The sequence below is a fragment of the Macrotis lagotis genome, chromosome 6 (genome assembly GCF_037893015.1).
Source record: "Macrotis lagotis isolate mMagLag1 chromosome 6, bilby.v1.9.chrom.fasta, whole genome shotgun sequence".
NCBI lineage: Eukaryota > Metazoa > Chordata > Mammalia > Peramelemorphia > Peramelidae > Macrotis > Macrotis lagotis.
The window spans coordinates 102,297,801-102,310,819 of NC_133663.1; the positions used below are offsets into that span (position 1 = coordinate 102,297,801).

Genomic DNA, 13,019 nt, shown 5'->3' on the forward strand with positions numbered 1-13,019 from the left:
ATGGATAGGTCATGGATGTCCATAATTTCTGGCTAGGTATATTCTCTCTGTTAGAGTTACATTTCTCAGGATTTATGAGAGTCTCTCCCCGCCCCCATGCTGGGATATAGTCAGTTTCAACATACTGGATTGCATTTTTTTCCTTTTACCACCCCCCTTTTTTTTAACCTTTTCATGTGTCTCTTGAACCTCCTGTTTGATGTCCAAATATTCTGTTTAGTTCTGGTCTTTTCATCAGAAATTTTTGGAATTCTTTCATTTCGTTAAATGTCCATCCTTTTCCCTGGAAGAGAAGGCTCAGCTTTGCAGGAAAGTAGATTTTTGGCTCCATTCCAAGCTCCCATGCTCTTCAAAATATCTCATTCCAGGCCCTTTGATTCCTTAAAGTTGATGCAGCCAGGTCCTGCGTGATCCTTACTGTGGCTCCTTGATATTTAAATTGTTTCTTTCTGGCTGCTTGCAGGATTTTCTCTTTTATCTGATAGTTCTGGAGTTTGGCCACAACATTCCTTGGTGTTTTCATTTTAGGATCTTTTTCTGGTGGGGATCGATGTACTCTTTCAATAACTACTTTGCCCTCCGATTCCATGATATCAGGGCAGTTTTCCATCACTAGATCCTGTAATATTAAGTCCAGGCTTTTTTTCTCTTCAATGTTTTCAGGAAGTCCTATAATTTTCAGGTTGCCCCTCCTCTATCTATTCTTGAGTTCAGTGGTTTTGTTGATGAGGTATTTTACATTTGCTTCTATTTTTTTCTAATTTTTGATGTTGTTTAACTGACTCTTGCTGTCTCATGGAGTCATTAGTTTCTGTAGACTCCATTATTTTTTGGGGGGAGGAGTTTTCTTCATTAACCTTTTGCAACTCCTTTTCCAATTGGTCAATTCTACTTTTGAAAGAGCTTTCCATTTGACCAATTGAGGTTTTGAGAGAATTAATTTTTTTTTGCATTTGCTCGTTTGAGGATCTGAGAGAATTATTCTCATTTTGTAATTGTCCAATTGATGATCTGAGAGATTTATTCTCCTTTTGTGTTTGTCCAAATTGTACTTTCTAAGGTATTAATTGTCTCTCCCAAATTTTTAAGCTCCTTCCTTATTTCTTCAAGGAAATCTTTCTGTGCTGGAGACCTGATTGTATTCTCCTCAGAGGTTCCAGGTCTCATTGAGTTCGGGTCTTTTCATTTTAAACAATTCAGAAATAATTCTTGAGTATTTGCTAAGAACTCAAAATCTGTTAAAGTATAATAGATAATACCCATTATATATTTACGTTCTTAGCCTAATTGATCATATCGTCTTAGGAAGACAAAGTTGAAACACAGGAACAAAGAAGAGAAAAATACAAGAAAGTGAATTATACAATGATATACAGATAGTTAATGGAAATATGAATTCAGAAGAGGGTAAAAAAATTATTGAAATCAGGATAGTTGGGGAAGTTGCAATGGCTAAAGTGGTCCTTAAACTTTGCTTTCCAGGATGGGAAGGATTTGAATAGGCAATTAGGGAGGGTAATGTAGGTTCAAAAAATAGTTTGAGCAAAAGCAAAAATTTCAGCATTGAATTGTTTTATTTTGGAGAGGCTGTAAAGAGTAGTTTGTCTTCAAACTGAATAATAAGGACAGAATTGTAGTCATATCTAGATACAGAAAGTAAGGAGGAAAATCAAGGCACATCTTCAGATAATTCAGATTTTTAAAACTATATATATATATATATATATATATATATATGCCTAATTTATGTGGGTATTTTCTATATAGATAATTGAATCAAAGTTGTTTCTTGTCTTTGAGCTATAAGCTTGCTTCACTTTTCATATACAAATAAACCAGGAATTTAATAGTTTGAAAGGGGAAAACTATGATAATAGGTCTTGTTTCCTTTATAACACCTATTGATATAGTATTGTGGATTATTTCATAATTTCCAAATATTTGTGACTTCCCAAGTATGAATATTTTTTCTCTCCCAGACCTGTATGTCCCTTTGAGGCAGACCCCTCTCCTTTATACACTGTTGTGGTTAATTTAATAAGTGGTACGCTGTTTTTATGGAAAGAATGAGGAAATTCTGGCTAGATAATAAGGCAGTTTGATGTACTTAAAAGGTGTTTAAAAGATTAAAACCAAAGTAGTTGAGATAGCTTGAAAGAATTTGGAAGGAGGTTTCCAATGGATGATGCAGGGATCTGTTTGACCCTTTGATCTGTCTTGAATGATGGTATCTCCATGACAGCAGAAGTCCAGATAATCAGAGTTATATTTTTCCAGGAGTAATATATGACTGTGACAGCTGAACTATAAAGAAAGCTTAGTGTTCCAAAATCAAGGAATTTAACTGAAGTGTTGAAGAAAACTTTAGAGATTCCTTTGGATGGCAAGGAGCTCAGATTAGTCAATTCTTAGATTAATGCAGACTACTCATAAGAATGATAAATACTGAAGCTAAAATTTAAATACTTTGGTGATATAATGAGAAGATGGAAATCATTGGAAAAGACCCTGATGTTGAAAGCAAAAAGAAAAGTTTATGGCAAAGGATTAGATGTGTGTCATGGAGCTAATGAACAATGCACTTAGACAACCTTTAAGAGATAGTGTAAGAGACAGGTCTGATGTGCTATGGACCATGGAGTAACAAAGACATGCAATCATAGTAACTAAACAACTGAACAACAGCAACAATAATATAGATAGCAAGCTTTTCAAATTTTCAAATGATACAATTATTCTCGAAAGGATTGGAGAATGGATATAAATCATGGAGCAAAACATTTTAACAGTTTAGTGTATTGGACAGAATTGAAAAAAGATAATAGATTAGTGATCAGTGCAAAGTATATCTGGATTTTGAGCATCAGCTTTAGGATAAGCATGACTAGTCAGCATTTTATTACTTAAAAATCTGAGTCTTAGTGGATAAAAATCTCGATATGAATCAATATTGTTATAATTATTATATATTTTCCAATAAAGTTAATGGGATCTTTGGCTGAATGTTCACATACAGGTAATTATCCCATTGACTTTTTTTCTAACTAGACTATATTTGGAGGGTTGTGTTCAGTTCTGGGTGCTACATTGTAAGAAGGATTGATAAGATAGAAAATGGCTTTCCCCAATTGACAAATGGTCAAAGGATATGCAAAGGCAATTTACAGATGCGGAGATCAAAGCAATCCATAGCCATATGAAAAAATGCTCTAAATCATTATTAGAGAAATGCAAATTAAAGCTTCTCTGAGATACCACTTCACACCCCTCAGATTGGCCAATATGACCAGGAAGGATAATGATCATTGTTGGAAGGATTGTGGGAAATCTGGGACACTATTACACTGTTGGTGGAGCTGTGAACTCATCCAACCCTTCTGGAGAGTTATTTGGAACTATGCCCAAAGGGCAACAAAAATGTGCATACCCTTTGACCCAGCAATACCACTACTGGGTCTATACTCTGAAGAGATGATGAAAAAGGGTAAAAACATTACTTGTACAAAAATATTTATAGCTGCCCTGTTTGTGGTGGCAAAGAATTGGAAATCCAGTAAATGTCCTTTAATTGGGGAATGGCTTAGAAAACTGTGGTATATGTATGTCATAGAACACTGTTGTTCTATTGGAAACCAGGAGGAACAGGATTTCAGGGAAGCCTGGAGGGATTTGCATGGACTGGTGCTGAGTGAGATAAGCAGAACCAGAAAAACACTGCACACCCTAACAGCAACATGGGAGTGATGTTCAACACTGAGGGACTGGCTCATTCTATCAGTGCAACAATCGGGAACAGTTTTGGGCTGTCTGCAGGGGAGAGTGCCATCTGTATCCAGATAAGGAGCTGTGAAATTTGAACAAAGTTCAAGGACTATTGCCTTTAATTTAGAAAAAAACCAGATATCTTATTGTCTGATCTTGTTGCCTCTTAGTTTTCTCTTCTTTAAGGATATGATTTCTCTCTCGTCACACCCAATTTGGATCAAAGTACATGGAAACAAAGTAAAGACTGACAGAGTGCTTTCCATGGGCAGGTGGGGAGAGGAAAGCAAGATTGGAGGGAAAATTGTAAAACTCAAATAATATCTTTAATAAAAATTAATTTTAAAAAAGATAGAAAATGGCTAAATTTATGAAATCCCTAACATTTATGCCACTTAAAAATCAGTTGCCAAAATTACAAAAAAGTGGAAGTGAATATTTCTATCAGTGATAATTCATTTTCCAAATTTTAAGGAGTATCACATCAAAGAAGTATTAGAATTGTTCTATTTGAGTCCAGAGAAACATAGATAGAAGTTAGGAACTTAGAATCCTAAGGAAGGAAAAACTTCATAGCAATTGGAGATACTCAAAAGTGGAATGGGCTGCTTCACTGGATGTCTTCCATCAAAAGATATGATGGCTTCTTGAGTATTTTTTTAGCCGTATTTCTTGTTCAGGTATAGGTTAGATTAAGTCTCTGATGTCCCTACCAACTCTGAGATTCTGTGAGTGGATAAGACCCTAATAATGAAATGTATAAAATAGTGTTGAATAGTGTTGAATACAGAACTCCCTTTTGGGTTATTGGGGTATGGGGTGTGATGATGGGCAAGGGTGGAGGGAGAGAAGAATTGACTTTTTTTTGACTAGAGAATTGAAATTTATTTTTTTATTCTCTTTTTCTTTTTTCCTTCCTTTCTTTCTTTCTTCCTTCCTTCCTTCTTTCCTTCCTTCTTTCCTTCTTTCTTCCTTCCTTTCTTTTCTTTCTTTCTTTCTTTCTTTCTTTCTTTTCTTGTCTTCTTATTTTTGTACAAATGATGATATTTATACATTACTAAAATATTCTTGCTTAAGAATAAACATAATACCCCCTTCCCCCCAAAAAATATAGACTGGCATGAGCAATAAAGTAAAAGACAAAGAAAAAATAAAATTAAAATAAAAAATAATAATAACAATAATAATAAAATTAAGTGCAGCCAGGTGGTGCAGTAGACAGAGCACCAGCCCTGGAGGCAGAAGCATCTGAGCTCAAATCCGGTCCCACCAACAATCACCCAGCTGTATGATCCTGGGCAAGCCACCCCAACCCCATTGTCCCGTGAAAACCAAAAAAAGCCCCTAAAATAAAATAAAATTAAATAACAATAATATGATGATGATGATAAAAGTAATAGTAGTAGTGGTAGTAGGGGTGGCCAGGTGGTGCAGTGCCAGGACACCCAGATCCAAATCCAGCCTCAGACACACAACAATCATCCAGCTGGGCAGGCCCAGGCAAGCCACCCAGTCCCATTTGGCTGCAACCCCACCAAATAATAATAATAATAATAATAATAATAATAATAATAATAATGCTTCAGTCTGTGTTTGTTCCAACACCTCCAGCTCTTTTGTGGGTGAATCACATTCTTTATGATAAGTCCATCACAAAAACTACTTCCATATTTTTCCACTGTTGCCATTGCTGATCGCAACTCCCTCCATTTGTACTTCCCCACTACCACATATTTTATTTTCTCTCTCCTTTCACTCTGTCGCTCTTCTTAAATGTGCTGTAGGGTAGCTGAGTGCCACAGCAGACAGATCCCCTACCCTGTGGCCAAGAGGTCCCTAGCCCAAATATTACCCCTTAGGCCTAGCATCCATCTGACCCTATGGTCCCGGACAGGCCATCCAATCCTAGCCCCTTGCAAGAGGTAAAAAAGAAAATGTGCTATATCTGACCACTCTTTCCCCATAGCACACCCTGTCCTCCATCACTCACATCTCCCCCTTCCCCCTGTTCCCCTTCTCTCCTTATTACTCTATATTTCTAGATCTATTCCATTAAGTATATGTGCTATTTCCTCTCCAAGCCACCTCTGATGAGAGTGAAGGTTCCCTCATTCCCCTTGCCTTCCCCCTTCCACATCATTGCAATAGCTCAATGTAATGAAAAAATCTTATTATATGAAATATCTTAACCTATTCCAGCTCTTCTTTTACTTTCTCCCATTACATTTCCCTTTTATCCATTGACTCCATTTTTACACTATATTACATCTTCAAATTCAGCTCTCTCCTGTGCTTCATCTATAAAAGCTCCTTCTAGATGCTCTATTAAATGAGAAGGTTCATATTAGTGTATATATATAAGTATCATTTTTATTTGCAAGAATACATGTACTTAATCATCATTAAGTCCCTCATATTTTACCCTTCTCTCCCACTCTCTATGATTCACCTGAGTCCTGGACATGAAGATCAAACTTTCTGTTCATCTCTGGCCATTTTAACAGGAACTTTCAAAATTCCCCTGGTTCATTGAAAGTCCATCTTTTCCCCTGGAAGAGGACATTCAGTTTTGCTAGGTAGTTGGTTCTCGGTTGCATTACAAGCTCTTTTGCCTTCCAGAATATTATATTCCAAGCCCTATGACCCTTTAATGTAGTTGTTGCTAAGTCCTGTGTGATCCTGTCTGCAGCTCCAATATATTTGAATTGTGTAATTCTGGATGCTTGTAATATTTTCTCTTTGACTTGGGAGTTCTGTAACTTGGCTATAACATTCCTGGGGGTTGGTTTTATTTTTAGATCTCATTCTTGGGGAGATCACTGCATTCTCTCAATTTCTGTTTTTCCCTCTGCTTCTAGGATAACTGAGGAATTTTCCTGTAGGAATTCTTTGAAAATGATGTCAAGGCTCTTTTCCTGATCATGACTTTCAGGTATTCCAATAATCTTAAAATTATCTTTCCTAAATCTGTTTTCCATATCAGTTGTTTTTTCATTGAGATGTTTCACATTTTTTTCTAATTTTTCATTCTTTAGCTTTTTGAAGTATTGTGTTTTGATTTCTCATAAACTCAGCAGCTTCCCTCAGTTCCATTCTATATCTGAAGGCTGTGTTTTCCTCAGAGAGCTTTCTTATCTCTTTTTTCCAACTGGCCAATTCTGCTTTTTTAGTTTTTGCAAGGCAATGGTTAAGTAGCTTGCCCAAGGCCACACACTAGGTAATTAAGTGTTTGAGGCCAGATTTGAACTTAGGTACTCCTGACTCCAGGGCTGGTGCTCTATCCACTGTGCCACCTAGCCATCCCCCAATTCTGCTTTTTAAAGTATATTTCTACTCAATAACTTTTTGAACTCTTTTATCCATTTAACCTAAGCTGGTTTTTAACATGTTATTTTCTTCAGCATTTTTTTGGATCTCCTTGACTAAGCTGCTGACTTCTTTTTCATATTTTTCCTGCATCTCTCTCATTGTTTGTCAATTTTTCTTCTATGTCCCTCACTTGATTTTCAAAATCTTTTTTGAGCACTGTCATAGCCTGAACCCAATTTCCATTTTTCTTGGTCTTTAGATGTAGGAGCTTCTACTTCCTCATCTTCAGATTGAGTATTTTGATCCTTCTTGGGATCATAGACAAAGTATTTCTCAATGGTGTTCCTCTTTTTTCTCTGCTTACTCATTTCTCCAGCCTGTGCCTGGTTTTGGGGTGCTTCTTGAGCTTTTGATATTATTGGGACCTCTCCTCCACAAAGATCTCCCTGTGTGAAGCTCTGTCTTCCCTCCTGGTTTGTGAATGACCACAAGCGCACCCCTCTGCCACAGGGCTGATGGGGCACTGCTGTTCTATAGGGGTCTTAACCTGTGATCATGATCTGAATGTGGTCAGAAACTCAAAGTCCTGTTACAGGTACAGAGGAAAGAGCTCAGAAGTCTCTCTCCACTCCCTTACCTAGGCTGAGCATTCAAGCCTGGAGGCTCCTGCTTACTGGCTCTGTCTGCTTCCGGGTTCCTGGATATGTGTTGCCACAGCACTGCTTATGGAGTGCCCTGAGGGCTGAGCTTCACGGGCTCACTCTGGAAGAGGTCCCCCGCTGATCCGCCAAGTTGTGCCTGATGCTCCCCAGGGTGTAAGTCAGGAAACTGCCCCAGCTGTCGTGAGCTGTGGCTCCCAGGGCCCTGGGACTGCCTCCAGGAGGGTTAAGTTCCTTCACTCTGGCAGCTGCCCCTCTAATCCCATGGAGTGGAGCCTTTCTGCTATTTTCCAGGTTTCCTTGGGTTGGAGAACTGACTCACTGGATCCCTCTGTGGGTTCTTTCTCTTGAAAATTTAGTTAGAGTCCTTATGTTATAATTTTGGAAATATCAGAGATAAAGAACCTAAGAGAGCACCTTCTCCTGTTGCCATCTTGGCTCTACCACACAAAATAGACTCTTAAAGAAGGATTCATGAAAAAGAAAAACTCAGAAAGTATAATGTCATTGAAGACAAATAAAAATATTTTTATATTGGTAGCAAATACTGCAGAAGCCAAGGTAAACAAAGATTGGGAAAAAAAGAGACTTAAACTATAGATTTTATTATTAGAAGATCTTACAGAAGCTCTAAGGATCTACAATTGCATGCTTCAGGAATGTCAACTTTGCACCAATATCAACTGCAATCAATCTATAACTTAGTCTTAACTTATTATCTTAGTTTCAGAAGTTTGTCCAGAGACACTTTAGGTAATGTTTCAGAGATAAGATTTTGATCTAATTTTACCTGACTCCAGGTCTAAAATTCTGTAAGTAATGTCATACTATCTCTCTAGGAAGTGATAGGTATTGTTAGTTCATGTTTAAAAAATATAAAGATGAAATTACACTGAGTACGACTAATTGGGTAATCTAAAATGATACTTTTATTAATGTCCCTCTTAGATACCTCATGGCATGAAGGTTGTCTCAAAGTTCTTGCCAAAGCTGGAAAGTCTTTGGGGAACGATCTTTTGATGAAACAGTCTCAAATTAGTTTGGAAAGATTTCTGATTGTTGCATCACCAGAAGACTAAATCATGAGGTGATTATTTTCATTATAAAGCAGTTTATGAACATAGTGTGATAAGATGTGGAAGACTGTGATCTACATTGCCAGAGATTACCCAAACTGATGAAATGATGAATATTTTTTTGAAATAAGATAAAATTCATTCCCTTCTTCCCTCTCTACCTCCTATTCCATCCCTCTCTCCTTCCTTCCCTCTCTCCTTCCTTCCTTCTCTCCTTCTTTCCCTCCCTCCCTCCTTTCTTTCTTCTTTCCTTCCTATCTTCCTTCCTTCCTTCCTTCCTTCCTTCCTTCCTTCCTTCCTTCCTTGTACATTTTGTTTTGTATCCTAATATGGATAAACAAAGAATGAGTCATAGAACATATCTTTCTAAAATGATATATTTGACAAAGTTTAGCATTAAGATAACATTTGAACAAACACAATTTGTCATTCCTTAAGTATACATCATCTAGTGGCTAACTTAATGGTGATGAACCTCTCCAAACACAGATGGATTGGTCCTTTGAAAATAGGCACCAGTACCATCGGAACTGTCCTTAAATACTTCCTAGATAAGAATTTACAACTTTGCTGGTTTAGATTTTGAGAACTCAATGTTAGAAGTGATGCAGGGGAAAGATGAAAAGAATTGTGAATGTAACAGAAAGAATTTGGGTAGAGATGTAAATTGGTTTGAAGTAAAAAATTTTGATTGTAACAGAACAATAGTAATCTTGGGTGGAGACCCTCAATGTAAAATTTGTATCCTGATTTCCCTTACTTTATCCTCCACCTAATTCTAGGTCTAGTAAGAGAAAAGGAGTTTGCATTTTGTCCTCTGGATGAGAGGTAAGACATAAAACCTTAAGTTGAACTCCATTTCAAGGCCAGTCTTCTCTGACCCAGCCAACACTGCATGTTCTAGTCTCTCTCTCTCTCTCTCTCTCTCTCTCTCTCTCTCTCTCTCTCTCTCTCTGTGTGTGTGTGTGTGTGTATGTCTAGCCTTCCCTATGTCTTGTAAACTTTTTAAAATTTTTTTTGTTTTATTTTCATCCATGCTTTCCTGAGTCTGAATAATGATTCCTCTAGGCAGAACCAAACCCAAGTAGCCATCGACTATAGGAGGTATCAGTATAGAACTCTTGTGTGTGTTAAAAACAGAGATACAAACAACTCAGATATAAATTTCAGTATTATTCAAAGAGGGTATTTCTTTTCTTTCTAAGATATCAGAGAAAGTTTCATGAAGATGGGACTGAGAGTACTTTGAAGGATAAAAATATGTCAATAGGGTAGTGAGACGAGAATGCTAACATAAGATTAATTTTAGATTTGACACTGATATCAACACAGCAAGGAAATAATAAAGATTGCATACTGAAAAATTATCCTTTTACAGCAAAAGAAAGTGAACCGACCTTAATCTGTTAGTGAATACATACTTATATACAGAAGTTAATTCATTGTAAGGTACTTAAAATTTAAGTTGCTTAACTAAAAATGTTTAAAGGGAAAGTGAGAACAACTATGAAATGAGCTTGATATTTAAAATACAATATATTTCTTTTTCAATTTTTCATGTATTTTGATTCAATAATTGTACAATTTATGCATTGCAAACATTTAATTGTGCTATATAAATATGAATAATTTTTCAATTTTTACCAAAGTAATATAAGCTAAAAAAGAACTCAAAATGTATTAGCTTTGTTTAAAAATTACATTTTTTTTGTTATATTCATTTTGAATAGGACTATTAAAGTTAGATAATGATACTTTTAGCTTAAATAATGGGGCTGGTATTTTTGCAATGGTCTAAATAGTAGTTTCTATAGAAATGTGATATTAAATGGACCAGTTTCTATAATACCTATTATTTCCATTGTATAAGATCTATTGTAGCATTTTGGTATCCCCTCTCATCTATTCAATCCATAGATATTGTAATTAGAAGTATTGATTATACATTGTATGGAAGGAGTCTGAAGGAGCTCACTTGCTAATTAGAGGCTATTTATAATTTGGCAATGCATAATTGAGTTAGTACTTGAGACAGCCTGGTGTCTGAAAGAGCAACAGGAAATATCTTTACTTGACATTTTTCATATCAGGAAGGAGGAAATTCCACAGCAACATTTGCCAAATTTGCTTTTAAGGATTTATTTTTTTAACGTACAATTAATATAGACAATAATGAGATGCCTACAATATTCTAGTTAGCATATCGTGAATCATAATACACTCAGAGGATCCAGCTGCTGAAAATAATATGTAAACTGTAGAAAAACAAATATTTAATTGTTATAGTATTGATTCATGCGTACATTCATAAATGTAGCAGGAAAATAATTGTGAAGTGAATTTTAAAGGGATCTGAACATATGTATTTACAGATTTGGAGAAAGTAATTTTTAAATTAAGCCAAGTTCTAAAATTTTAAACACATAATGAACCTCTTTGTGGTTCTCTTCATTCTCTTTAGTAAATGTAAAAACTTATTTTTTTATCTCAGACTTTCCAATAATCCTTACTTGCATTTTTGTCTCTCTATAGATTCCCTATACCCCTGTCTACACTATTTATTGCAAGTAAGTTTGAATTTTTTTAATATTTCTCTATGATATTTTCTTTTGCCCTTAAATATGAAAATATATTATCCTGTACATATTATGATATTTTCTTCTTTTTGCAAAAAGTCACTTCAGATGTTACTTTATACAGAAAATATAACCTATGAAAAGTATCTTGGTTGTACAATGAATAGAGCACTAAAAATGGAGTTAGATGTATCAGAGTACTTCCTGTTTGACCTTAGGTAAAAAATTACTTAACTTTTGGCTGCCTCAGTTTTCTCTTTTGTACAATAAGGATTATAATAGTGTCTACTTCCCAGAATTTTAGGGATAAAATAATTGTTTTCTGAAGCATACTTTTTTTTACCTTAAAGTGTTAATTAAATTTTGATTAGAGAAAATGATGGTGTTGTTTGTGCTTCCCTTTCAAAGAAAATCACTGACATCAGGAGGTGGTGCCATGATATGCACATGACTTGGATTTCAGTGAGGGGGTACTGTGCTAGGTCACCAGTCAGGACTGGAGATAACCTAGATGTGAGGCAATCAGAGTTAAGTGACTGGTATAAGGTTTACTAAGTGTTTGAAGTTGAATTTGAACTCAGATCCTCCTTCAGGGCCAGCTCTCTACCAATTGCACTTATGATTATCTTAAATTCCCAATAAATCCTACTAATAGTATTTTTATTAATAATGAACCAAAGGCATATATTCAGCACTGTTCAAAATTGACTTACTTACAATGAAACCTTTGATGTTTTAAAAGTTTATTTGACATTGAGGAATTCTACCTCTCTCAATTAACAAGAGAATTTTAGGTATGTATCAGCCAGTGATGGATTAGTTGTATGTTTGTTTGGCAATGACTGTTAAACCAGATAACTTATGGCCTGGCATAAAAATGAGAAATAATATATTATGAGCATTTTTTAAAAAGCAGTTTGGTTCTTTTTCTTGCTCTTGAATCTGATTAACTTGTCTAGATTTTGGATTGAAGGTATAGTCACAAAGAAAATGAAGAATTTATCTGGAACTTTTTACTAACCTGGACTTAACCACATCCATACATGAAATTTCATACTCTTCTTGATTTAGTGTTAGAATCAATTCGTAAATCTCAAAATTAATGTCTGGAGTTTCCGTATCATTTGCAAATTGAGCATCTATTATGTGAAGTGACAAAAAATGATAATGTTAATCACTAGCATTTATTTTGCACTTTAAAAGTTGCAAAGCACTTTGTAAATATAATTTCATTTAATCTTTACAGTAATGCTGGGAGGAAGTTACTATTTTTGTTCTCAACTTATTAATAAGAAAAAAGTCAGAAACTAAGTGATTGGTCCAAGATCACACAGCTCATGAGTGTATGAAGCAGAATGAAACTCAGATCTTTATATGAGTCTACTCTTCTATTATGCCACATGATTAATTCTGAAAAAAAAGAGGCAGAAAGGATAAAATTATGAGTTTTCTCCTTTCATTTTTCATCTGGTAATTTGATTTTCTTTTTCTTTTTTTTAAATCATTAAAGTACTTTAAATCATATTTAAGGTACTCCTGACTGTAGGGCCAGTGCTGTATCCACTGTGCCACCTAGCCACCCCAACTCCACCTAGCCGCCCCATAACAGATATTTTTTTTTTAAATATGACTGTAGG

At 35.5% G+C, this 13,019-nt stretch overlaps 1 long non-coding RNA gene across 1 annotated transcript; it reads left to right on the top strand.

Moving 5' to 3' along the window:
- Positions 1–8,687: 8,687 nt before the first annotated feature.
- LOC141491772 (uncharacterized) lies at positions 8,688–11,420 on the top strand. The gene is made up of 3 exons (XR_012469756.1): positions 8,688–8,817; positions 9,589–9,634; positions 11,339–11,420. It is a non-coding gene; the product is annotated as an uncharacterized LOC141491772 (long non-coding RNA).
- The last annotated feature ends 1,599 nt before the right edge of the window (positions 11,421–13,019 follow it).